General features: G+C 38.6%; 2 protein-coding genes and 1 pseudogene across 2 annotated transcripts in view; 1 reads left to right on the forward strand and 2 right to left on the reverse strand.

The window, feature by feature from the left end:
• Positions 1 to 27,033, reverse strand: part of MED12L (mediator complex subunit 12-like) — a 350,848-nt gene that overhangs the window by 152,092 nt on the left and 171,723 nt on the right. The gene's annotated exons all lie outside the window — the stretch shown is intronic.
• P2RY14 (purinergic receptor P2Y, G-protein coupled, 14) overlaps positions 15,437 to 27,033 on the forward strand; it is a 60,378-nt gene continuing 48,781 nt past the window's right edge. Inside the window, exon 1 of the mRNA XM_011972750.1 lies at positions 15,437 to 15,590. The gene's annotated coding sequence lies outside the window, so the exon portion shown is untranslated. The remainder of the gene's footprint in view (positions 15,591 to 27,033) is intronic.
• Positions 24,958 to 26,069, reverse strand: LOC105534122 (annotated as a pseudogene).

The following is a 27,033-nucleotide window of genomic DNA, read 5'->3' on the forward strand; positions in this document are numbered from 1 at the left end:
TGGTTAGAAGTCTGAGGAGCAGAGTGAAAGGGCAGAATGAGCCACAGCAATGTCCCTGCACTGTGGCCACCCTCCAGGAAAAGCTGCTGCTCTGAAGCCACTTTTGCAGAGAACAAAAAGTATAAAAAAGAAAATTATATCTATCCTTGAAATTCAAGGATAGGAAAAGAACATACTACTTTCCATCTATAAACTAAGATCTTTGGCGATCATCCCCTCGTTCTCTGTGTGTGGGGATTTTTTTAAATTATTTTTTTCCTTTACTCAGCACTATAGAAATGCAGGTAGGGGTGTGTGGGGGGTGTGTGTCTGTGTGTGTGTGTGTGCACGCGCGTGTGTGTGTGTGTTTAAGGGCTTCATTTTTAGGACCCTCTGTGTCCAGGTCAGAGCTCACCTTCAGGGCTCCAAAAGCAAGTAGGAATGAGCCGCAGAAATGCTTCTGCCTCCTCTCCCTGCTTCATGCCTCACCCCCACTCCTGTGATGCTCCTGTGACACTACCTTTCATTCCTCTGGGTAAGAGACTGTCCTCCAGCAACATAAATGCCTCGTGGGGGATGCCTTAACAGAGGAGGAGCGAAGGCATGTTTGCTGATTAAAAGAAGACGTTATGGTTAACAGTCAAACACACACAAATAACACAGTACAATACTTAGAGTCTTGTAAACTGCAAAGTTCTAAGAAGCAAAAATGAGAGTACAAGAATAACTTAGCTCAACAATGACTATCATTGTTAGGTACAGGAAAAGAATTCAGGGACTACAAAGAATCTTACTCTAAGTGTCTAGTGTCTTACTTTAAGTCAGTCAGGTTTGGCAGAGAAGTTAGTGGCAAAGTGGTTAAAAGTATTATCTGAGGACTTCTATCAAAATATCTGTCCATCAAGATTCCAATTCTATAAATGCAATGGACACTGAAGTGCACGAATTTACATATACCTCAGTTGGTCATTTGCATAGCTATCCCCGTCCCCAATTGTGTGTCACTAGTTAGATTAAGATGGTCATATTTTAGATCAGTTAATTAAGAAAAGGTAGTTTGAAAGGCCAATTCTTTTCTGCGCTTTCCCCAGAAAGTCATGGGTAAATTACAGCTTCTCTACATATATATAAAAAGGAGGAGCAGACCAGTCTGACCAACATGGAGAAACCCCGTCTCTACTAAAAATACAAAATTAGCTGGACGTGGTGGCGCATGCCTGTAATCCCAGCTACTCGGGAGGCTGAGGTAGGAGAATCGCTTGAACCCAGGAGGCAGAGTTTGCAGTGAGCCGAGATCGTGCCATTACACTCCAGCCTGGGCAAAAAGAGCAAAAATCCATCTCAAAAAAAAAGGGGGGGGCGGGGGGAGTAAGCCGTGCTCAGTGACTCACACCTGTAATCCCAGCACTTAGGGAGGCCAAGATGGGGGAATCACCTGAGGTCAGGAGCTCAAGACCAGCCTGGCCAACATGGTGAAACCCCATCTCTACTAAAAATACAAAAATTAGGTGGGCATGGTGACACACACCTGTAATCCCAGCTACTCGGAAGGCTGAGGCAGAAGAATCTCTTGAACCCTGGAGACGGAGGTTGCAGTGAGCCAAGATCACGCCACTGCACTCCAGTCTGGGCAAAAGAGCAAAACTCCATCAAAAAAAAAAAGGAGCAATAGTGTGGCTGGGAAAATACCTTCAGTACAATATGTCCTATCCTCTTCATCCTCTGTTTCTACCACACCACAGCCCTCCCAGTCAATAATCTCAAAAATGATATTCTCTACTTCCCTGTTTATATATGCTATTAAATGTATGATCTCTTTAACAGCATCAACGGGCTCCATTAAGCACTTTGAAATTTAGTAAGTACTTCTCTATCCCATATCTCATTTAATCCTTTCATTTAGGCTTCAATTCTAACACGTCTTTAACACATTTAAATCCCACCTTAATATTTCTAAAATTAGACTGCTATACAGTTACCGGGCACATTTAATGTGACAGTAGCTTTATTTCTCCTACGTGACATTATTAAATCAATGGAATATCTTCAAACATGGAATTAAAAACAGAGAACATCATCCCAATTTTTTTAAAAAGTCATATGACAAAAACCATCAATATCGCACTGCTTATATTTCATACCAATTCCCATGCTGTGGAATGAAAAGTATTTATCCAGGTCAATGAAAAATGAATCATTTACATGAGCTAAATAACATCAGTGGGAATAATACATGATGCTAGTGTCAGAAGCTACATAATACTCTATTAATATTGAAGAAAATAATTACATTTGATTGCTATTTCAAAACTGGCTTTTGGGAATAAACTAAAATTTGAAATCCAAAATTTCTTACTTAGGGCTTTTGGATTACATTCAGTATTTCAGAATCCTCCCAGAAGGCAATAAATACTGTATTTATTCTTCCTTTTATGCAGAAAAGAAACATATTCAGAGAATTTCCAAAAGGAAAGTTTCTATTCTTCATAAAACTGACATTCAGAGAAACTGATCTTGTAGAAAATCTTCCAATGTGTGTGTTACTGTTATATTCATTCATAAATATTTTATCCTCAATTTGAAACAGTATGATAGTATTTTGCTTCTCAACCATAGTTTCAAGAGAATGGTGCCTAGGGGAATGCATAAATTTAAATACTCAAGTCAAAATTGTGTGTGTGTGTGTGTGTATGTGTGTGTGCACACATGCAAAGAAGAGAATAAATACAACTGAAACATAAAGAAATGTAGTGATCACCATGAGGAAATGTGATATACTAGAAAAAAATAAACAAGAAAACAAGGACAAAATAAAGCTTAGGAACCATTTAAATCTTATAAAGACTGTCCGCAAACTAACCACCACAAGAAGCCAATTAACAAATCCATAAATACTAAGCACATACCATATAAAAAGATATTGTGCTCAGCATGATAAATAAAAGAATCTCTGGATACTCCTAAATGACTTCTAAAGTTAAATAGTTAAGCACAAACATTTTCGATTTTCAACATAATACAAGTATCATAGTAGACACAGAATTCAGCACACTCCCCAGTCCTCCATCACCATCTAGTGGTAAGACTCACAAAACAGGTGAAGAAAATTCAACTTTTGTCATATTTACGGCATTTGAATTCACAGTAACACAGTCTAGCACTTTGCTACAGTTTTCCTTTAAACATCTTTATTAATGCTAATATATACAAATGTGTATCATGCAGCTGCCCAGTTCAATGTAATATGGAAATGCTTGACAAGAATAATTAATGTCGTCAAGTTTTGTTACAGATGTAAAAAAACAAAAACAAGGCTATAATAACACGAATTTCATGGGAAAATGTTACGAATATTGACTGCTCTTTCTAAATTAACTTATAGAAAAAAAATTTTAAATGTATAATTTATCTATAGTTTCAAAAGTACACAAAATCATCATTAGAATGGAACAGGGAGGAGTAAGACTATCAGTGTTAAATAAAATTTTCCATCAATTTATCAAGAAACTCATAAGAGTCATTTTGAATGCAACTTTCATTTTGAATACTCTTAAAGTTTTCTTATAAGCCACAATGAAAGGAAATCATCTAAAATTATAAAAATGATTAAAAAAAAAAAAGTTACCCTTAGAGACACACATCTCTTTTTCTCCTTAGTTGGAAACTCAAGATACAGAATTAAATTGGAAATTCCTTTTATTTCAATTTAGGCAAACATTCTTAATAAAAGTAAACTGGCCAACTTCTCTTTGAATTATGTTAGAGTACGGTCGCAAGTGGTGGCTCACGCCTGTAATCCCAGCACTCTGGGAGGCCAAGGCAGGCGGATCACAAAGTCAGAAGTTCGAGACCATCCTGGCCAACGTGATGAAACCCATCTCTACTAAAAGAACACAAAAATTAGCCAGGCATGGTGGTGTGCACCTATAATCCCAGCTACTCAGGAGGCTGAAGCAGGAGAATTGCCCAAACCCAGGAGGCAGAGGTTACATTGAGCCGAGATTGCACCACTGCACTCCAGCCCGGGTAACAGAACAAGACTTTGTCTTTAAAAAAAAAAAAAAAAGAATTATGTTCGAGAATATTCAGTGGTTGTAGTTGGGGCAGACTCCCCAGCAACTCCTAGAATTGAACCACACATCTGATTGATTTAATGAACAAGAATCTGCAAATAGATACCAGGTTTCCCAGAGTCTCCAAGTCTAGGTATAGGTTTAAATGTTACATGCAAGGCTTTCCAACATTCTGGACACATTTACATAAATACATATGCAGACAAACACACACCACATATAACTGAGGCTAACAAGTTTAGCATAAAGAATGTAAACCAGCCCCTTAACCCATGATAGTTTTTAAACAGTCTTAAAAAGTTATATCCAATGCTTAAGATGGTTACTGCTAGCCTAAAGCAAAATACCTTTCATAACATACAAAGCCATCTGTCAATTACCCAACGATGAATTACCTCTACGTATTTTTCAAAAAGCCTGAACCATATCATACATCTTTGAATAGTTCTTGACTTCCTCTCGGTATATAACTTATAAATACAGCGTGAGTATCTTTTTCGACACCTTCTATATAGAATTGTCATGTTCCTTTGTAAGTATGAGTCAATTTCCAACATTTTATCCTTTGTGCTTTCCATGTCATGAAATATTTCAAAAATTCCTTAATTGTGAAGTTTCTTGTCAGCATCACTTACTCTGGGATATCTCATCCGTTGATTGTAGATGTTAAAAACTTTGCCTTTACTAAGTTCATCTAACAGCATATTATAGAGGTTTAACCTTCCCCTGATTAGCTATTTATTTCGTAATTCCGTATGCCTGTGATTCAAATTTCACTTCCTATATTATCACTTTTCATTTCTCTCCTGAATTTTCATTTTTGTTGGTACACTCTCTTTCAAATATCTCTTTTTGTAAAATGTCATGAGGTTTATTATTGGCAAACAAGGAGGCAACACAACTACACGCTTTGCTGCCACCTGTGCCTGAACTGAATACCAGATGAGCAGTGACCAATCACCAACAGACTCTGAAAGAAGTGAAATGATTGGCCACTCCTGTATGTTATTTACATGATGATCTGTGAACTGGAGAACTAGCAATTAAGTTTGGTCTTTATGCAACTACTTACAGCTAATATACTGTGGTAACTAAAATGTGGACTGTTGCAGGGAGACTGGTATCATTTAACTAAATCATAACTCAAATATATTTCAGAACTGTGAAATCAAGGACTGCCTGCCTATAAGTGTATATGTAACCGTAATCATAATTCAAAGGAAAAATGGAGAGAAAAATATATAATGACATGTAATGTAACATGTAAATGCTTAGGCACAACTATTTGAAATAATGTCATTCATCCATTCAACATGAAGTGGTAAAATGCTTGGATCTATCCATTTAATTATGTGAATTTAACAGATACAAATATTTGTGACCCAAACACAACTTACATTATTACCATTAGTGATGTGGATTTCCAAAATAAATAATTCTTGACAAGATTCCAAATAAGAGTATTTAGTAGACAGTAGCTACATACTTGGAAAAATTAGGCTGGTATATATTAAACCAGACAAAATACGTTTATATGTAAAATGGACTTAAATTATAGGCTCAGATATTGATGAACAAGCTTTTCACCCATGGGAAAGTTAACGGGTCACTCCCATAAGCAGCACAGGACAATTCTTCACCATGTAAGAATTGTGCCTCATACTTTGCATACTATAAAGCATTCATGGCCCCAGCCACTGAACACAGGGACAACAAGAAAATATCCTGAAATCAACAAATACTCTCTGGGCAGTAATGCCGACAGTGAGAACCCTGATGGGGATTCCTGAGCCATTTGTGGAAAGACAGAAGAATACGACCAAGGTTTCAAGCAATATAGAAACCTAGACCTCTAGATATCAGTAGGTACCAAACAAATTTGGGAAGGGATAGAGTATAAATAAATAAACAGTAAATATAGGGTAAACTTTTTCTTGGCCACTTCTATTAATCACAAAAAAATGGTAAAAAAAAAAAAAAAAAAAAAAAAGAAAGCAATGATTTCTATAAAGTTTATTATGAAGCTTCAATAGATGTCTGCTTTGAAGTTTTCTACAAATGCTATTTGAAAGGTAACTATAGATATATAGATATACTTTGCATAGAAACCCCTAAAGTGGCAAGTTAAAAATAGTAATAATGATCAAATCTTACATAATGCTCATCAGTCACTGTCCTACATGCTTTACTTTTTAAAAAACCTTTTTTTTTTTTTTTTTTTTTTTTTTTGAGACGGAGTCTGGCTCTGCCACCCAGGCTGGAGTGCAGTGGCCGGATCTCAGCTCACTGAAAGCTCCGCCTCCCGGGTTTACTCCATTCTCCTGCCTCAGCCTCCCGAGTAGCTGGGACTACAGGCGCCCGCCACGTCACCCGGCTAGTTTTTTTAGTAGAGACGGGATTTCACCGTGTTACCCAGGATGGTCTTGATCTCCTGACCTCGTGATCCGCCCGTCTCGGCCTCCCAAAGTGCTGGGATTACAGGCTTGAGCCACCGCGCCCGGCCTTTAAAAAACCTTTAAATCGCCACAAGGACCTTATATAGTAGATGTCCTATTACAAATGAAGACACTGAGTCACATCTAGCTAGGAAGTGAAGTGATGGAGGCAGGTTTTGAAGCTCGGGGGTCTGACTACAAAGTCCATCCTGTCACCAGGACTGCAACACTTTCTGTCTCCACCCCTCCAAGGAGGCCCCTTCCCCCTGAACTGATTTAACAATACCATCATATACCCAGGCCCCCTGAACTGAAAATCTGAGTGCCCTCTTTTCTTCATTCCCATTATCAACCTTCTACCAAATCTTGCCACTCCTCCCCCAGAAATAGACAATGCAGGTCTCTGCCCCGCCTGGCCTGATACCCACTGTAGCTCAGCCCCAATGGTAGCATGTCTGGTCTCATGGATAAGAAAGGATTTTGGAGGTGGGCATCCCATTGGATGCCACCTGGACCCCACCTCTTATTTTGTGCCATGCTGAGAGAGGAAAAATAAACCAACTGCCATGATTTACATTGATAGCAATACTACTTGAGGCCTTGATTTTTCTGCTCCTTCCCAGTCTTTTGCATACTCTTTTCGAGAACTTTTAACACTGAATGATAATTTTTTAATAACATTAAAATACCTAATGTCTGTTGAGCACTCCCTACATACCAGCACCCGACTTGTATTAACCCATTTAATCCCCAAAACAAACCCATAAGGAAGTACTAGCATTGCCCCTAATTAGAGAGGAAGAAGTAATTTTCTAAGGCTAGGGTTGAAGCTGGGAAGCCCTCTCAACTAAAGCCTGAGAAAACTGCTTAATAAGTATAACAGATAATATCTAACTAAGAGAATATTAGTTTAAGCCAGTCAATCAATCATACACTTTCAGTCATTTTATTCACTTATAATTATAAAATAGAATGGCTCGTGTAATTTATTGTCAAAACCAGGACACTTTCGAGAGTGAAAGTGTTACTCATTGAGCTGGCACAGCAGGTTTCAACCGGGACTGTGTGGGCAAACAAGAATATATGCCCCTATGTTCACAATACATAGGAAAATATGTCTATGTTAGGACAGCATTACCTAGTAAAACAAGCAGCTTAAGATAAGGAAAAAGAACTCCATGAATCCAGCCATTTCATCAATGAGAAGCTCCCCGTGCTGTGAAGCTTCTTCCATGGAGCTAACACAAACTGGGAACCCCTGGATGCTGGATTAGCAGCTATTCAACAAAAATCTCTCATGGATACTTTCTAGGAACATGGAGAACAGTTTTCTGAGTTAGCGCCTGTTGCTTGAAGTTTTGCTTAATACCACAAGAAGGAACACAGTCCACCCAAGGTGAATATTTGATTGCTTTTGCTTGCAGAAGGAATAAAGAATCTAAATTCTAATTTATATTTTTTCTCTACTCCAAAACAAAACTATCAGAAATCTTTCCTAATACTATTGACTGGTAGGTACAAAATTTATGTTCTGTATTGATTTCAAGAGACCTTTAGAGAGAGACACCACATTTGCCTTTCCAAGGCACTGGTCTCCCTGCAGACCACAACTACATGAAAAGCTGATCAGGAGGTAGAGCTAGGTGAGGGCACAGAGTACTCTAACTACAACAGCGGGGTCACAGGAAGTCTGTGATTCTCCTGAGAGAGACTGATGATTGCAAAGCCCAATCAAGTAGAAGGTGGGCTCTGAATAAATCCTTCTATCATAATTAAGTCACAAAAGTGTAACCACACATCGTCACACAGCTCACCTCTCTTAGTTCATTCCTGCTGCTGTAAAAAAATACTTTAAACTGGGTAATTTATAAACAGCAGAAATGTCGTGCTCACAGTCCTGAAAGCTGCTAAGTCTAAGATCAAGGAGCCAACGGATTCCGTGTGAGGTGAGGACTTATTCCTCATGGATGGTGCCCTGTGTCCTTACATGGTGGAAGGCCAAAGGGCCTCTTTTATACAACCACTGATCCCATTCACAAGGGCTCTACCTCATGGCCTAGTCACCTCCCAAAGGCCCCACCTCTTAATACCAACACATTGGGGATTCGATTTCAACATATTTTTTCTTTTATTATTTTTTTTATTTCAATAGGTTTTTGGGGAACAGGTGGTGCTTGGTTACATGGAGAAGTTCTTTAGTGGTGATTTTTGAGATTTTGGTGCACCCATCATCCGAGCAGTGTACAATGTACCCAATGTGTAGTCTTTTATCCCTCGCTCCCTCCCATCCTTCCCCCTGAGTTCCCAAAGTCCACTGTATTATTCTTAGGCCTTTGCATCCTCATAGGTAAGCTCCCACTTATAAGTGAGGATATATGATGCTTGGTTTTCCATTCCTGAGTTACTTCATTTAGAATAATGATCTCTAACTCCATCCAGGTTACTGCAAATGCCATTAATTCATTTCTTTTTATCAACACATAAATATTAGAGGGACACAAACATTCAGACCACAGCACACTACCTCATGACCACTGAGAATCAGACAAGTGAACTAGCATAGCTGTTCCTTAAATGACTCATTCAAAGACCAAATATAAAAATTTGGGCTGGGTACAGTGGCTCACGCCTGTAATTCCAGCACTTTGGGAGGCCAAGGTGAGCGAATCACCGGAGGTCGGGAGTTTGAGACCAGCCTGACCAACATGGAGAAACCCTGTCGCTACCAAACTACAAAATTAGCCAGGCGTAGTGGCACATGCCTGTAATCCCAGCTACTCGGGAGGCTGAGGCAGAAGAATCACTTGAATCCAGGAGGTGGAGGTTGCAGTGAGCCGAGATCACGCCATTGCATTCCAGCCTGGGCAACAAGAGCGAAAACTGTCTCAAAAAAAAAAAGGCCTCACTGATTCTTCATTCTGATTAAACTAACTGGTCCATACATAACAGCATAAGAATAACTGTTGTGCTCGAATTATTAATTATAAAGATATTCAGCTCTCTACAGCATTAATTGCCTAAAACCACAGTTCTAGTCAGGCCACCAAGGAAATTAAATTACCAAGATAACCACACAACCCTCCCACAACCCAGAACTAAAAATAAGTGTGCCTAGCTAAAATCATTTGCTGGCCAGAGATGACTGTTCTACATAATTTCAGGTGTGGCTTATTCTTTGGGTAGAAAAAAACCAAACAAACAAAACTGTACATGTGATCACCCACTGCACTTCCTTTGACTTCAATTAACCCTCAGTCAAGTTCCCTGAAAAGTCAATACCACAAATCTTTCCTTAAACTTGCTGAGGCCATGCTCCTCCCACACATAGTGGCAGGATGAACAAGCAGCAATGTTTATCAGAACAGCTGTGGGAAAGTTTATCTGACAAAAACGAAGTATGTTCCTACATTCCTTAAGTTTCATTCCAGCTCACTCGGGGACTTTCCGAGGCCTTGTTTTCCTAACTTGTCCTATCACTGTATTAAAAAGCTGAGCAGTTAGGGTGCTGAGCAAATAAACTGTCTGATAAAGCAGTATGTCATCCTCTTAGTTACTTGTCCTAAGTTGAATCATTATGCAGGTCAGGGATTCAGACACAAAAAAAACCCACAAAAGGTGTTCAAAAGTGTACAACTACAAGTGATTAGATGATTTAACACACTTGGGATATTATTTAAAATATTCAGAGTCATTGTTCTCAGATAATTTCCATTGTCTCGTTTATCTTTACTTGCAGAACTAGAGCACAGAGTTGGGGAATATTCTCTGTCTTCCCCACATCCCGGTTACAGATATTCAATTAACAAATACTTCTGAGTACCTACTATGGTAGTGAACACCACGGGTACAAAACGAAGTCAGCAAGGATGGCTACGCATGATACAGAAACACAGGCCACATAAGAAGAGTAATGACAACACTGAGGTATTAGGGACATGTCTAAAGATGTGGTGAGTCTTGCAAGCAAATGGGAACAAAAGGAAGATAATGAGAGATGACACATTTGTAAGACCTGAAGGTGAAAAAGAAAATGCTTTCCTCTGCTTCCTCAGCATCTTTCCAAAAAAAAAATACTGAAAAGAGAAAATACACACACAAACGTTTTTGTTTTTGTAACAAAGTTCTAAATTCTGATTCTTTGCTATTATCAACCGAGATTCAGTTCTTCTGATTTTCAAGAATTAAACCCAATCTATTGCTAGCAATACAGAAAATCTGTTTGCACACTTCAACTAATTGGGATTAGACAATCAACCATGACTCAATGTTAGTATCCATACCAAAGTGAGGTTTTGTGAACTGCCTATAAAATACAGGCACCTATTAATTTTTTAAAAACTGTTACTTCTTTCAATCTACCAGAAGGGGGTGATATTGTACCAGGCATTTGTTTCTCCATTGTAATTATCAGATGAAGGCAAGTGCACAATTGCCAATGACGTCCCATGTCCTGTCACTCATTGCAAGAGGTTTAACAAAAAGGCATTATTTTATAATGCAGTGACTTAAATCACAACTTAATGATATAATTTCTGCACCCTTTCTCCACTACTCTAAATCAACAAGCTGGTAGAACTGAATGCTTCACATAGAGAAAAAGAAAAAGGCATGTCTGCATTTGATGTTTTCCCATAAGATTACACTTTTTCAATGCACTTTTTCAATTACTTTACTACAAAGCTCAAAAACTTTATGGCACACTAAATTATGAAGTCCTGAGCATGACATTTCGGATCTCCCACATTACGCACTGCTCCACCATTGCTGGTTTTCCTAACATTAAACCTCGGCTCACATCGTTCTTTTAATACAGTATTAAGTTGACTTTCACCCCCATTCTACAAGTAAAAGAGCCATCCAGCAAGAAGCATTTTGGATGTCAGTTCCTTCAGAGATCCTATAGAGGACAATTTCCAAATATGCTTCCTTTAAACATCCTTGTACACTGTACTTTCATAAAATGTTTACACTAGGCCTTTACCAAAATCCTCTGTATTCTTATCTCAATATCCTTTTATCAACATCCAGTGAGATCCTTTCGGCAGCCATGCCCCCCAACACATACAAAATACACACACAATTATAAATCACTTGCCAGCAAAGAAAAAAAACTAAATTATATAACCCAGTAAATATCTGCTATGGTTAAAATAAATTCATTGAAAATGTTCATATTTATCTGAAAATCCATCAATAGGTACTAATTAAACAAATTATGGAATACTACAAAGCTACAAAAAAGAATAAGGTCTATAGAGGGCTCACATGAACAAGTCTCCAAGGGAGCAAGTGGGGACGAGGCCGGGTGCGCTGGTGTCTTATTCACTATGCTCAATAAAGCAACCAGAGACAGGCAGGGGAAGGGCAGTAACAGTGAAGTTGTCTCCGTACTTATTTTAAAGAAAAGTGATTTCAAAAGACATATGGTAACAATTATGCATAGCTGAATTCTGGGGTAAGGAGCAAAATAGGACATTTACGGAATCAACATGTGAGCCAGCCAGTTATTTATGATCTGTTGATGACGGGCTGGATAGAAACTGACTGGAAACAGTTACAGACATATTTGGGGATTACGTGTGTTAAACTCACTCTATTTGTAGTATGAATACACAAGGGATGTTTATATATAACCAGTCCTATTACTAATAAGGCAGGGTCCTGCCTGGAAATGGTATCAGACAATGTGTGGGCACGTGGGGTGGGCTGGGGTGGTTGTCATATCAGGGGTATGTTGAGGGCTCTGAGAAAAAGATTAGTCAGGAGGAAATCCACAATATTTTAATCTAAGGATTCCACAAAAGGAAATGGGAATTCAGAACTATTTAGTATAAATCAAAACACCACAGATAAAAGGAAAATATTGACTATTTTAGATTTTGTTTTTTAAAAGATTCTTCATGCAAGGACCGAGCCCTCCATTATTTTAATTATAATGTTGTTATTGGCTATGCTGTATTATGCCTGGTGTCTAGTGTTGAAAAGAGTCGTTATCTGTGTTGCTAAAAGTCATAATAAAATTTTTTTTTTTTTTTTTGAGATGGAGTCTCACTCTGTTGCCCAGGCTAAAGTACAGTGGCGCGATCTCAGCTCACTGCAACCTCTACCTCCCAGGTTCAAGTGATTCTCCTGCCTCAGCCTCCTGTGCAGCTGGGATCACAGGCGCACTCCACCACACCCAGCGAATTTTTTTATTTTATTTTATTTCATATTTGTATTTTTAGTAGAGATAGGATTTCAACATGTTGGTCAGGCTGGTCTGGAGCTCCTGACCTTGTGACCTGCCTGTCTTGGCCTCCCAAAGTGCTGAGATTACAGGCATGAGCCACTGCGCCCAGCCTAAAATATCTAATTTCAAAAACATATGAAGACAGAATAAATACTGTCTGTCAGGCTAAAATACTTTTTCAAACATTAATGCTTACTTCCAATTCAAATAAAGGAAAATGTGTACAAGCTAAACTGTGATTTAAGTATATCCACAAAATGTCCAGCACAACCTAAAGACTACTTCAAAGTTCAGTCTCGCCACTTTCTAGCTTAGACAACTCTGAGTTAAATTTTCTGAGGCTCTATTTTCTTACCTGTAAAAAAAGGAATAGTTACTTCTCCAAGGGTTGCCAGGTGTTTTGGCTGTGAAAGGATCTAGCAGGGAGAGAGTACGCTTCAATCAAGTATATGAGTATGTGCATTTGAGACTTGATCCAATCTTTGCAGATGAGCTTTCCTTTCAAGTGCCTGGCTGTCTGCCCCCTCCCCACCCCTCATCATCCTTGTCCTGCTACGTGCCAATAACACCACTGAACAGAGGTCACAAGCTGACTGCTCACAAGTCAAATACAGTGCACAGTCAGGTTTTATTTTAGCCCACAGGGTATTAGGTCTACACTGGTTTGTAAGGTATTCGATTTAGACACCAACAAATGAAATCAGAGGAGACATATAAGGGCAGTAGCAGTGCACAGGCTCCAGGCTCTGCCAGGGTTTAAATCCCAGCTCCAGCGACCTGATGTAACATCTCCATGCCTCAGTTTCCTTGAGAAAAAGATGAGGAAGAGGAAGTAGACAGACCTACTTTACTCACGGGGTCATTGTGAGTAATCAAGTTAAAACATAGAGTGTTTAGAACAGCACATGTAAATCAGCGTTTCATGTTCTGAAGACACTGGGTCATCCCAAGATGCAGCCCATGACTCTGGCAAGCTTCCAGACACAGCTGACCCCCTCGGTGGGCCCTTTAGCTCTCCACTTCTCCATAATCCCTCTACTCCCAAGTGTCTTACATAGAGTCCAACCCATTTGTACCACCTGCCACGAGGGGACCACCTGTAGGACTATCCTTTTGGCCTTGGACTTAGCAACTCCCAGCATTAAGAGGAAAGCAAGGAGCTCCAGTCAAAAAACATTATAATGTTCTCCCCAGTCATACTCAATAACATGTATGTGGAACACCCCACGGGGAAGTCAAGAAACACAAAAGGGACCTGGAACAATTAATAGGTGTTTTTGAGACTGTCAGAGTAAACAACATCTCCTGCAATAAATCAGGGAAGTCTTGAGAGTCTCAGCTTAGAGATATTGTTCATGCCAAACCATCCATATGATCAGAAAAATGTTTACAAGTGGAGGACTCTGCAATGCGCCCTGGTAATAACCAGGCTCTAGCGGCTCCTCCTCACGTCCCACTGTCCTTCAGCTTATTTACCCACCAGATCTCACTGCAGCTGAAGCTAACAAGCCTCTCTATGCACAAAAGTATTCTTAGCCCTTCAATCAAAGCATCAGTGAGGACTATTGGGGCCCTCTGGAGGTCTGAAGAAGAGTCCCTCTGGCAGGGAGACATGGGGAACTTCTCTAAACAAGCTCTGTGTCTCACAGGTATTTGCCAAGGATAAATAGTGACTAGTAAGTCTGTGAGGCAGAAAATAAGAAAATACTCTTCAAGAGGGAAATAACTCTTTGGGTATGTGTTTAGTCACTACTCCATCTCCAATGTTCAGAACACTGCCTCCTACTCATCAAGTACGTATAAAGCAACTAGAATAGTAACTGGCATGTCATAAGCCAGTTATAATTATTGTAACTGTAAATGTATAGTTATGTTTTTAAGGCAAGCTGAACTTTACTAGCTGTTACTCATAATTTAGCAATCGAACAGCCTAAGTAAATACACTTCAAATGCAGGAGCCTTATAAGGTAAGCTTTTCAGCCCCTTGTTTTCTTTCTTTCTGGTTCTGAGTTTCACACTTTGAAGAGGACTCTGTAGCCACCTTCTGAGAACTTCCAAATCTAATGGCACTAATAGTCAATGGGAAAGACTGTAGAGCACTGCAGGACATCACCAATTATACTACAGAGCCTGAAAGGAACTAAAAATATGAAGACTTTCAAAATAGTAACACAGACAGCACAAACACCAAAATGTTAACACGCGAGGAGTTTATCTGAAGTCCTACTTGTGATCTATTTATCAGTAATGTTCAAATACGGGAAAAATCATGTGGGAAAAATGACAATGCAACTCCTCTTATCTAGAAGATGTAGACACTGGTGTCAAAATACTTCTTTATTCTGTTAATTCCGCATTTCCAGGTAGCTCCAACTACCCATCTCTGCGAGTTATACTGTGAAGGTGCTGACAATTTTCTGTTAGGGTGCTTCAGAAAGAACCATATCTTACACATCAGTTCTCCACCTCATACCACATGTTGAATTTGACAATGGCAAAGGTTAGAAAACCGGTTGTTGACTGGCTGTGCATCAGATGATGTAAGGATGTGGGGAAAAGTAGGAGGAGAAATAAAAAAGCAGGACTGTTTTTGCATTACTGGAGGAAAGGAACTAGCTCAGAAGTCAGCCTGACACCCACAGAGATTAAAACGTCTCTTCCTTCCTCTTTGTTTCCACGTCCCAGTCTTCAACAAATTCTATCTGACCACAGCAGCAGACGGACCCACTATCTGTGGTTTCTGTCAAGTTCCTGATTTTCATCCACAGTTGAAGATGAGCAAGAATTCTGTAACAGTGTCACCTTGGAGCCTGCACTGAGAGGTATTTCAAAATGAGTGAAGCGTGACTCTCACAGATGAAGGCCTAGACGCAGGTAAGGAAACAGCTTTTCCATGAAATGACTTGCGTTTATGTGAATGGTGCATGGGAACAGAAAAGATTTCTGAGTTGGACAGCAACAAAGCTAAGGAACACTGAACCATTGCCACTCACATTTTTCTCAGTGGGTTACTTTTTGTTTGACAACTGTAATTGGCATATGAATATATTTCCCTATGCTAATATGGGGCTCCAATACTGAAATATCATTTATGATTATTTAGGATTTTCAATAGTGGCTGTCAAAATATATGTGATGAAGAGATATCAAAGAAAATGTTTAAAAGGTAGCCATCCAGGACAAGCATTTCAAAAGCTCGTAAATATGTATTAAAATTGCTTCTCAAAACTACAAAATCGATTAGAATAATACTTAGGTCAGTATGTTTTTGTTTGCAATTGTACATATGTACAGATATACAGTTGCATTTACTTGTACATACACTTACATAGGCAAAAGCTTTTACCTTCGTCATTATTAGGGTAAGTTAACCCCCATTAACACCTAATAAAATAAAATGCCTTTAATTGTAAATCACAAAAATATATGTCCTATGCATAGCAAATATTTGAGTTCATATGCTACTTATTTATAGTCTATGACTAATCCACTAAATTACTTACAATTCTTTAAATATTATAAATTAAATTACATTCAGGAGAATTAGCACAGACCCACAACATCAGCTTATTCAACCAAGCCCATGCAATCCATCCTGTCTATATATATTCTTTTTAACCAAGGACAATCAATCCTATGGAGAAAATGAATCAAAGATCACGCTAGTAAAAAAAATAGTTTGCATATTCATCTTTCTAAAACATACAAACTTGATAATCAGTTTTAGCACTAGAAGAAAAACCTAGCCATTAAGTTAAAAAGAAAACAATGTACTCAGAAAATACCAATGGCATATTTTATGATTTGTAAACATGCAATGAATTTTATATTTTGATAAAATTTATGAATACTATATATACAAACAGGCATACAATTGTGCACACACAATTAACACACTGGTATATATGAATGAACTGTATATTGCCATGTCTGGCAAAAAAAAAAAAGAGGGGGGGAGGCCAGGCATGGTGGCTCACACCTGTAATCCCAGCACTTCGTGAGGCCAAGGTAAGTGGATCATTTGAGGTCAGGAGTTCGAGACCAGCCTGGTCAACATGGTGAAACCCTTATCTCCACTAAAAATACAAAAGTTAGCCAGGTAGTAGTGGTGCATGACTGTAATCCCAGCTACTGAGGCGGCTAAGGCAGGAGAATCGCTTGAACCTGGGAGGTGGAGGTTGCAGTGAGCTGAGATTAGGCCACTGCACTCCAGTCTGGGCGAGAGAGTGAGACCCTATCTCAAAAAAAAAAAAAAAAAAAAAAGTGGGGAGATTCCAAGGTACTCAAAGCATGAAGACTCAGGGGAAGTGGGTACAGTGCAGAGAAAGAAGTATAATTTGCCTACTTCACAGCTGAAGCAGGTACAGAGGGTGTGACTATCCTGAGCAAGGCCACCCAGCTTATCTACCCGGGAGCCTTGAATCCTCTGAGCACAGGGAGGACGCCTTCACTCCATTCACCATGGGTGGCTCCTGCAGCCCACAGGATTCCAATCAGCTCAGCCTCACTATAGGTATATCCACTCCCTGCCCTTCCACCAAGCCACCCAGTCACCATCACCATGTCCTTCAATCTTCCATCCTCTTCAACCATGTATTTTTAGGATACTATTTAAAATTCCCCAGCTATAAAAATGTTTTATCTAGTACCATGTACATTTACTTTGAGAAAAAGTTATAGCTAAAAACAAATGATTATTAATTATTGCTAACATGTTTAAACAGAATACAAGTGGACAGGAAAAGGGGAAAGGAGTAGGGAAAAAAGCCTCTCAATGTCAGGAGTGCCCCTCCTCCCCACCTTATCTGTAAAACAGCACTGTAAGGATTAAATCAGATAATATTTGTAAAGTCTTTAACACAGTGATGCAGCTATGTGTTGTTTAACAATGGAGACACATTCTGATAAATACATCCTTAGGTGATTTCACTGTTGTACACACATCATAGATTATAATTACATAAACCTAGATGATAGAGCACACGCCATTATACAACTCATTATAATCTTATGGGACTACAGGTGCATATGCAGTTCATCACTGACCAAGATACCATTATGCAGTGCATGACTGTATGTATAAAAAGTATTCAGTAAATAAGGTCTGACATCATTATTTTCCCTATAAAAACTAATTTTATCAAGGTAAATGTTTATGTAATTAGATATCAGACTACTTAGAAACATAATTCAGATATTTCAATACCTTTGTAGATCAAAACAGGGAAAAATATAACATAAAACTAGCTACAATATTGCTTTTCAAACTTTAACCCACATCAGAATCACCTGGAAGGCTTGTTAAAACACGGTTCCCTGGGCTTTATCCCCACCCAGAGCTTCTGATTCAGTGTGACTAGGCTGGGGCTTAAGAATTTGCATTTCTAGCAAATTCCCAGGTGAGGCTGAATGCTGCTGACCTGAGACACACTTTGGAACCCACTTATGTACAGAGGAATTCCACAGTTGCATTTGCCTTACCAACAAAACTGTCTACAAGTTCCTCATTCAATCTAAGCTAGTTAATTAGTGAGCAAAATAATGAATAAATGCTTAAAAATAAAAACACTATATTATCCCCATGATTAAGCATATTATTTATGACCAAAAGAAAAAAAAAGGAAGATTGACAGATATTTCCTACTATACCTATGATGCTTCTAAAGTGCTGAACAGAAGAATACTGTTCCCTAGAGTAACGTTCACTCTATAAAGTGCTTCTAGAGTGAATTTAGATGTTGAGGCTTCCCTAAGCCTAAGGCTCTGAGAACTCAGAAGTCATCAGGTTTATTCCATTTGGCTCCAAGATTTCCTTAAAAGTTAGGTCGGTCACAGGTGAGCTGTTTCAGCCTCCCAGTGTGAGCGGTCTCTAGAATACCAAAAACAGACCAGTCCAGGAAGTAGGCTGACGCCAACACAAGCATATTCTGCCATCGTCACGAGCATCCTCAGCCGCAAAAGGCTGTCTAGTGGAGGATGATGAACAATAAGGAGAGTTTCATTTAACTGCAAATTATATCAGTACAAGACTGCCAAGTTTGTTTGGGTAGAGCAGTGCATCTCAAAGCGTAGGGCCTAGACCAGCTGAATCAACATCACCAGTGAGCTTGTTAGACATGCAAATTATTGACTCCAAACCTACAGAATCAGAAACAATGGGGGTGGAGCCCAGCAATCTGTTTTAACAAGCCCTCCAGGTAATTTTGTTGCGCATTCAGTTTTGGGTGACCCCATGTCCTGGGACAGCTCCAGTTTTTACCTATTGTCTGGGCATAATTGAAAACAGTGCCTCCTTTCTATCTCGAAAGTGTCCTTGACCGTACAATAAATTAATTATGGTCATCAGCATGATCACCTTGCCAGTTCATACTGGATGCTAAGAAGGCATTTCAGTGGTCAGATGCTGTCTACTGCTTGGGATTTCAAATAAGCTTCAAGTCTGCTGCTATATTCTGGTGCTACACCCATAGCCTCCCCACCATCACCCCGCAATACTAAAAGATGCATTGCCTCCTAAAAGTCCGAGCAGCACAGCTAGATACATCAGCTTCAGCACAAATATCCTATCTTGATAAGAAAAAATACCTACAACCAAACTATATAAAATCTATTTTAAATTCCCAGCTTCCTAAGCAGTGTGAGGAATCAGGTCTCCAAAACCCTCTTTCCTGAATTTTCTGGTTCTTCTTTACAGGGAGTTTTATTTTCCTCCCTAGCACCCTTAAAAAGCATAAAACTAGTAATTAATGAACGCTATTTTTATAGTAATCATTCAGCTACATTAATTCGCTGAAAAACCAAGTTTACCACAGCAAAGCTTCTCAATCCACCTGTTCTTTTAAAGTCAAAGTGAAATACTGGTCATATGTTTTTAGATCTGATTAAATTCCTTTGAAATTTTTGTCTTTACTCGGTATAAATTAAATTGTTAGCTTTTTATTCTTCACTGAAACTTCCCATCTGTTGTTTTTGAAAAACATCAAAGGCCTTAGATATCATGTTCTGACCCCTCATCATTCAGAGAACAGCCAGAGAGTTGTGGTGGCTTCTACCCAATTATATGACATCTGCTGTTGAGGTTAAGGTATCAAAGAAAAGAGGAAAAAATCAATTATTTGACTTCTGAGGTTTGACCCAAAGCAATCCGTACACTTGTGGTGTGATCACTTGGAAAAAAGAAAATCTGATCCTCGAAACTTTCCAGGATCATACACACTTATTTTCATCACATCACTCAAAGCCTCCAGACTCTAGGAGCCATTTATACCAAGCAGATGGGAAATGTGCCACCTTCTATAGTGGGAGAGATACCTGGCTGGAAAGAACTCACCTGTCGCTGATGCAATCTTCTCAGTGAGTCCAGCCCTAAGGTCAAAGGTTGGTAGGAGAGCTCATACAAGGCTTCATCTAAGAACATTTCCATCCTGCTACAGATGATGAATGAAATTCCCTTCTCACTCTAGAGATATTTCAGTCATTTATTCTTTCAACACTGATTCCTTACCATGAGGCAGCCAACATTCTAGGATAGTAGGGATGGTGTGATGAAAAGGTTCTGGGCCTCTTGTAGCTTACATTCTAACAGACACATCAACAAACCTTAACATCATCAGTCCTAGGAATTAATAGTCATTCAGTTATGACAACAATCTTTGGGCATATTATAAGATTACATTTTTATTTCCTTAATGGGGATTTGGAGACGATTCTAATCTCATCAGAAGTCATTTACTGACTAGATCCAAATCCCTAACCTTAATCCAGCTGGGAGCTGATAGCCCTGCATGTACAGATGACAAAAATAGAATATGAAAAATGATACTTAGTTCAGTTAAATGTCCTAGGAGGTGGCCTTTAGTGTTGAATATTCTTTCTCTCCTGGCCCCTAAAACTGCCTACCTATGTTTTTGCACAAGGATTTCACTGCCTCTTTCCCCACTAAAAATATGCCTATAAGCACTACCTTTATAGAAGTGAAAAAAGGAAGAGGGAGGATATGGTCTGAGATAAAAAGAAAACCTAAGATGTCAGACCATTTGTCCCTGTTATCACTGAGTTTGATACACAGCAGCTGTCCTTATAACTGGTACTACTGAGGCAAGTTGGTTAAGGAAAAATACAGGTTAAGTAGGAATTATTTTTAGAAATCTTAAATACATTATTTTAATTTTAAATACAAAGTGCACATTCATTGCTTAATCTTTTGGCTTTGGGGCAGCAAGGCCTTTTTTCTGAGTATGGGTTGGTTCATTAGATACCTGCACCAATTTTCCTTCAGGAGCCATGACTTCAGCACAGTGCCAGTCAAATCCAGTTTCTCTGTTTAGTTCAAGTAGTGTGAGAATTTTAAAATGCTTTAGAAGCCACGTGATTTGAAAAATCCAGACCCACTCCTAGACTTTAAAGGCCCTCAAAAGAACAGACTCTGTCTTAGCCTCATAACACAGTGAAATTTTCAATAAATGTTATATGAATGGACAAAAATGAGGGTCTTAAATAACTAACTAAATATGGTTTGAAAACAACAGTCTGCATCACCAATTTTTATTTAAATCCACTCCTACCCCAATTAAGAAACAGTATATGCCTTGTTCTAAGGAAGACAACCAGTCCCTATGTATACAATGCCAAGTAGTATATAGCATAATAATGAAAAGTGTGCATTCTAGAATCAGACTTTCTGGCTTCAAATCTTGACTCTACCACTTATTCTGATACAACCTTAATAAAGTCACTTAACTCTATACATCATTTTCCTAAGTTATGGAGATTAAATGAGTTACATACATAAATTGCCCAGAACAGTAATTGGCATAAAAACACAATCAAGCCAGGCGTGGTGGCTCATGCCTGTAATCCCAGCACTTTGGGAGGCCGAGGCGGGCGGATCACAAGGTCAGAAGTTCGCGACCAGCTTGGCCAACATAGTGAAACCCCGTCTCTACTAAAAAAAATAAATAAATACAAAAATTAGCCGGGCATGGTGGTGTGTGCCTGTAATCCCAGCTACTCAGGAGGCTGAGGCAAGAGAATTGCCTGAGCCCGGGAGGCAGAGGTGGCAGTGAGCTGAGATCACATCACTGCACTACAGCCTGAGTGACAGAGTAAGACTCCTTCTCAAAAAAAAAAAACCACAATCAATGTTTATTGCTGTCATTGCCATCATCATCTTCTTCCCCAGTAACATAGTGTGGTGCTCTGATGACTATAAGAACAAAGGAAGCCAAAGAGATATACTGGTTGAATATTCCTTGATCCAAAGGCTTTGGATCAGGAGTGTTTCAGATTTCAGATTATTTCAGATTTTTTCAGATTTTGGAATATTTGCATTATACTTAGCCGTTGAGCATCCCCAATCTGAAATGCTCCAGTGAACATTTCTTTTGAAAGTCATGTCAGCCCTCAAAAAGTTTCGGATATTGAAGCATTTCAGACTTCAGATTTTGGGATTAGAGATACTCAACTTGCATTCAAAATTCCAGTGTGTTCCTTAACCTCTCCCTGCTCAGTTGACTCATCTGTAGAAAACAGAACAAAAATATCTACCTAGAAGAATGACTGTAAGAGTTATCATGCGTGGTACATAGTTGAGAGCCAAAACATTAGAGCCATTAACCCTCATACAAAGAAGAAAATCTACAACTCCACACTTCAGTCCATATCCACAGATGTCCCCACCTCCTGCACATCTGTCAACCTCTACCCACCAAATCTTAACCAGAATGTGGTTGTATACTCAACATTTTACTTGTGGCAGAGGACAAACTACCTCTCCTGAGTATGCACTTTGTAAGAAGATAACACTGAAAAACAGGATATAATCTAAGAAAAATTAAATGGCGCTTTTAATTTATAAGTTAAAAAATGAGAATTTGAGGGGAGGAAAAACCACTGTGTGCTGGTGCACGTGGAGAACAGAAGCAGAATGAAGATGAGTCTTGAAAGAGGGACATGATACTTATATATGGGAAATGATAGACTGATACTATTGGAATCATACACTGAGTAGGAAAACTACTTCAATTTATGTTTATTGGCCCAAAAACATGTCCTGTTTTATTTTTATCTTGACCTCTTGACTTGAGAAACCTTGACCCTATTTGAGAAATCTTCTCCCCAAGTCCTAAAAACATTTACCTCTTTGCATCTTCAAAACACAGCACAAACCATCTATTGTCCAGAAAGCCTTTTCTGTTTATCTTGCCTTTTCCTGCAAACTCATGCGGTACACACTCCCTGCCATTTCTGCCCTCTCTCAAGCATTCTATACCATTTACACACACATTACAATCTGCTCTGTGTATGCTCAACATCCGTATTGCTTCAAGAGCAAGTTTTATGCCTTTGACTTTTTCCCCTCACTAATTTATACCGGGGTATAAACCACATACAATAAATGAAAATTAGATTTTAAGTGTACAATTCAACAAGGTTTGACACCATATAATCACCACCTCAATTAAGATAAATAATATTTCCATCACAAAAATTTAATCATTCTCTTTTCTAGGCACAGCCATCTACGTTCCTAATTTCTCTCATTACAACTTAGTTTTACCAGTATTAGAACTACACTGAAATGCGATCACAAGGTACATAGTCGTTTGTGTCTGACTTGTTTTGTTCAACATGTTTTGAGATTTAACTTGTTTTGTTCAGCCATATTTTGAGATTTATCTATATTGTTGGCATGTATCACTCTCTGGATCACCACATGGTATTCTATTCTATGAGTATACCACAATTTGTTCACCCATTTTAATCTGTTGATGAGCATTTGGGTTGTTCCCAACTTTTGGCTATTGTGAAAAAAGTTGCTATGAATATTCTAATGTAAGTCTTTCTACGGACATACACTTTCATTTCTCCTGGGTAAACACCTAGGAGTGAAATTACAAGGTCACAAGGAAGCAACATGTTTAACTTGATAAGAAGTGACCTATTATTCAAAGTAGATTTACTATTTTACACTCCAACCAAAAATATACCAAAGTCTCAATTATTCTATTTCCTCATCAATTCTTGACATTGTCAAGTTTTTTTTTTCCATTCTAATAGGTGAAAGTACTACCTTATTGTTACTTTAATTTGTATTTCCCTGTTGACAAATGAGGCTGAGAATCTTTTCATGTGCTCCTTGACCAAACAGCTTCCTTTATAAAGTATTTGTTTGCATCTTTTCGGCATTTTTTTAAGAAACTGAGTTTGTTTTTTCATTACAGAGTAATGAAAATTATTTAAACAGTCTGAGTCTTTAACAGAGATCTTTTTGTGAATATTAACTCCCCAATCTATGGCTTGCCTTCATTTTCTTAATGGTGTCTACAAAAAAAAATTAAAGTTTTAAATTTGGGGTTTTTGTTTTGGTTTTGGGGTATGTGTACACATTGTTTTATTCTAACAAAGCGACTTGTACACTTTTAACATTTAAAACTAAGTGTCATCTTTCCTTTCCAGTAAAATAAAAATAAAACTTTAAAATGGACAGGAATGAAAGTACAATAGAGAATGTGAATTCTAAATAATATCCTGCAGGTTCTGCAGATTGTCCCATCAAGTGGCAGGGCAAGAGTCATCATTAGGAGAAAACTTACTTTAAACATGTCATGTTAAACTGCAAGGATGTCCAATAAACATCACAATTAAATATTCCAAAGGAAAAGCCATGTTGTCAAAATACACGCTTAACCCACCCAGACATCTCAAACTCACCCTCTGCTGACCTTACATGGCCCCATTTTTTGTTTTTGTTTTTTTTCAAACAAGAGAAAGTAGACAGATACACGTTGGCAAATGCTAACTATCCATATTCACACAAAGACACAGTGTTCTGAGCCTAATACACAGAGAAAGGAAGAAAAGTGCTAAAATTCTGTGCACTACTACACACGGGCTTAGCGCCATCCAACTTCCAGCAGAGCGAAAAAAGGTTTTTCTTTTTTCCCCACAGAGTTCAGTGGTATTGAATCCATACCGTTTTCGTTCAGACAAGAAGGGGTAAAAATGAATTTGGAACAGAAAGGAGTTAGAGATTCTTTCCCCATTGTATTCTGCTCAAGTTATTTTCCCCCCAAATAAGTTGAGAACCATGGTGTAGAGAAAAGAGACCTCAAGAACAAGGCAACCGAGCCCAAGAGAAAACACACACACACACACACACACACACACACACACACAGAGTTTGCTCCCAGGAACTGGAGAAAATTTTTAAAAAAGAAAGTTGGAACCTATCAGTGTTCTATTAGTCATCTTCTCCTTCATCCCCCTCTCCTTCCTTCCCTTCATCGTCATCTTCTTCACCTTCATCCTTATCCCCTTTCTTTATCAATATCTTCCCATCCTTCTTCATCATTTTCATCTCCTTCCCTTTCTTCATTATCCATATTGAAAGCCAAGTAGTACTGTAAAGGATTTGGCCAATATTATCTTTGATGACCTCTCCTAACTCAACAACACCTGCATCAGAACGGTCAGTAAACCAGGTAAAGAAGTTCTCTAGTTCTTCGTGCTGCCTCTTCCTGCTGACTTTACTCTGCATTTGACTGGAACTTTTTCATCATATCCTTTCCAGATTTCCATTTGATTTCAGTGGACTCTGAAAATAGATCACCACTCTCATTCAGATGAAATTCCTTGGAGATAACTTTATTTTCAAACTAAAGATTTTCATCAAAATAAAAATCTTTCTGTAACCTGATTTAATACCTTCAAATTCTGTCACTTCAACTCTTCAAATAATACAGTACCTCTTTGTCTTCCTCCCCAAGTAATGTAGACACTTGTGGATGGCTGACAAATGCTGTTACCCAAAAATTTGAGATTTGGGCAATCGATGCTGACCTATTCCAAAAAATGGTTGGCAGAATTTGTTATATTTCTGTTCTGCTTTCACAATCTCCCCACTGGCTTGTTCATTAAGTCTCTGAATTTCTTTTCTTTTTTTTTTTCTTTTTGTGAGACAGAGTTTCACTCTTGTTGCCCAGGCTGGAGTGCAATGGTGCTATCTCAGGTCACTGCAACCTCCACCTCACGGGTTCTAGTGATTCTCCTGCCTCAGCCTCCCAAGTAGCTGGGATCACAGGCATGCACCACCATGCCTGGCTAATTTTGTATTTTTAGTAGAGATGGGGTTTCTCTATGTTGGTCAGGCTGATCTCAAACTCCCAACCTCAGGTGATCCACCCACCTCAGCCTCCCAGAGTACAGGCGTGAACCACTGTGCCCAGCCTGTATTTCCTTTTGTACGTCATCAATATATTCAATTGCTTCTTTCTGTTCTTTTTCTCCCTTCTTCGGCAAGCCCAGAGAGGCCAATGTCTCCTCTGGTCTCAAAGCAGGAAGTAGTCTTGGTTTTGGGGGTCACACTGCTGGGAAAGTTCAAGAACCAGACCACAATTCTTTTTTCTCGTCAGGAAGATGCTCAGAACACTTAAATTTTTTTTGCTTTGTGGCTAAGAAATTTTGCACACTAAAAAATCAACCAAAGGTTGGGAAGGCATTTTATATAAAGTTTTCCTCTAGAAGCTTTGTGGTCTTAGTTTTACCTTTAGGTCTATGATACATCTTAAATTGCTTCCTTGATTCCTCCATTTCATCTGTTAATACCTCTCTGCAGAGGACAAGTGCTTTGTATACACTGCTGACTCACTTATAAATGCCCTATAGCTTAGAAGAAATGTGTTTTCAAAGCTTACTAAAGGGTCTATGCTCAGCCTCAGTAACATTCTAGATTTAAAAAACCACTAATAGGAATGAACTCACAAATTAGACAAAATGGAGAAACCCGGAAGCTTCCATTTAGAACTGATGTTATTGGTCCTGCCCTAGGACATGCCTTGACTAGGGCAGGGATAATCCAGTTTCATTTCTGTACAAATAGCAGTTTAACTCAGCACAGAAAATGGAGAACAGTATGCTCACCATATTTTCTTCTTCTTTGTATATATGTTAGAAAATTACCATGTCATTAGCATAGACTGAATTCTTTTTAATGAATTAGGCCATAAAACAGTAATTCACAGCAGCTCTGTTGAAAACTGACCTATATATGTATAAGTAACACATGTTACAATATATTACTCTCAAGAGACATTTTCTATAGCCTAAAACACTGGCATTATTTTATAGGATTTAGGTGGCTTTAAAAAATGTTTTACTAATGCTTTGTATTGAAAACAGGTCAACTCAAAACATAAAAAGAATTATTCCTACTGTTTAAAGACTACCACCCAATGCATATTAAAATAGAGCATTTCCAGCTATTTCCTTGAGACTTTACTAAGAACGCATAAGACTGAAAAGAGCAAAAATTACCCTT

The sequence above is a fragment of the Mandrillus leucophaeus genome, unplaced genomic scaffold (genome assembly GCF_000951045.1).
Source record: "Mandrillus leucophaeus isolate KB7577 unplaced genomic scaffold, Mleu.le_1.0 Scaffold130, whole genome shotgun sequence".
Classification (NCBI taxonomy): domain Eukaryota; kingdom Metazoa; phylum Chordata; class Mammalia; order Primates; family Cercopithecidae; genus Mandrillus; species Mandrillus leucophaeus.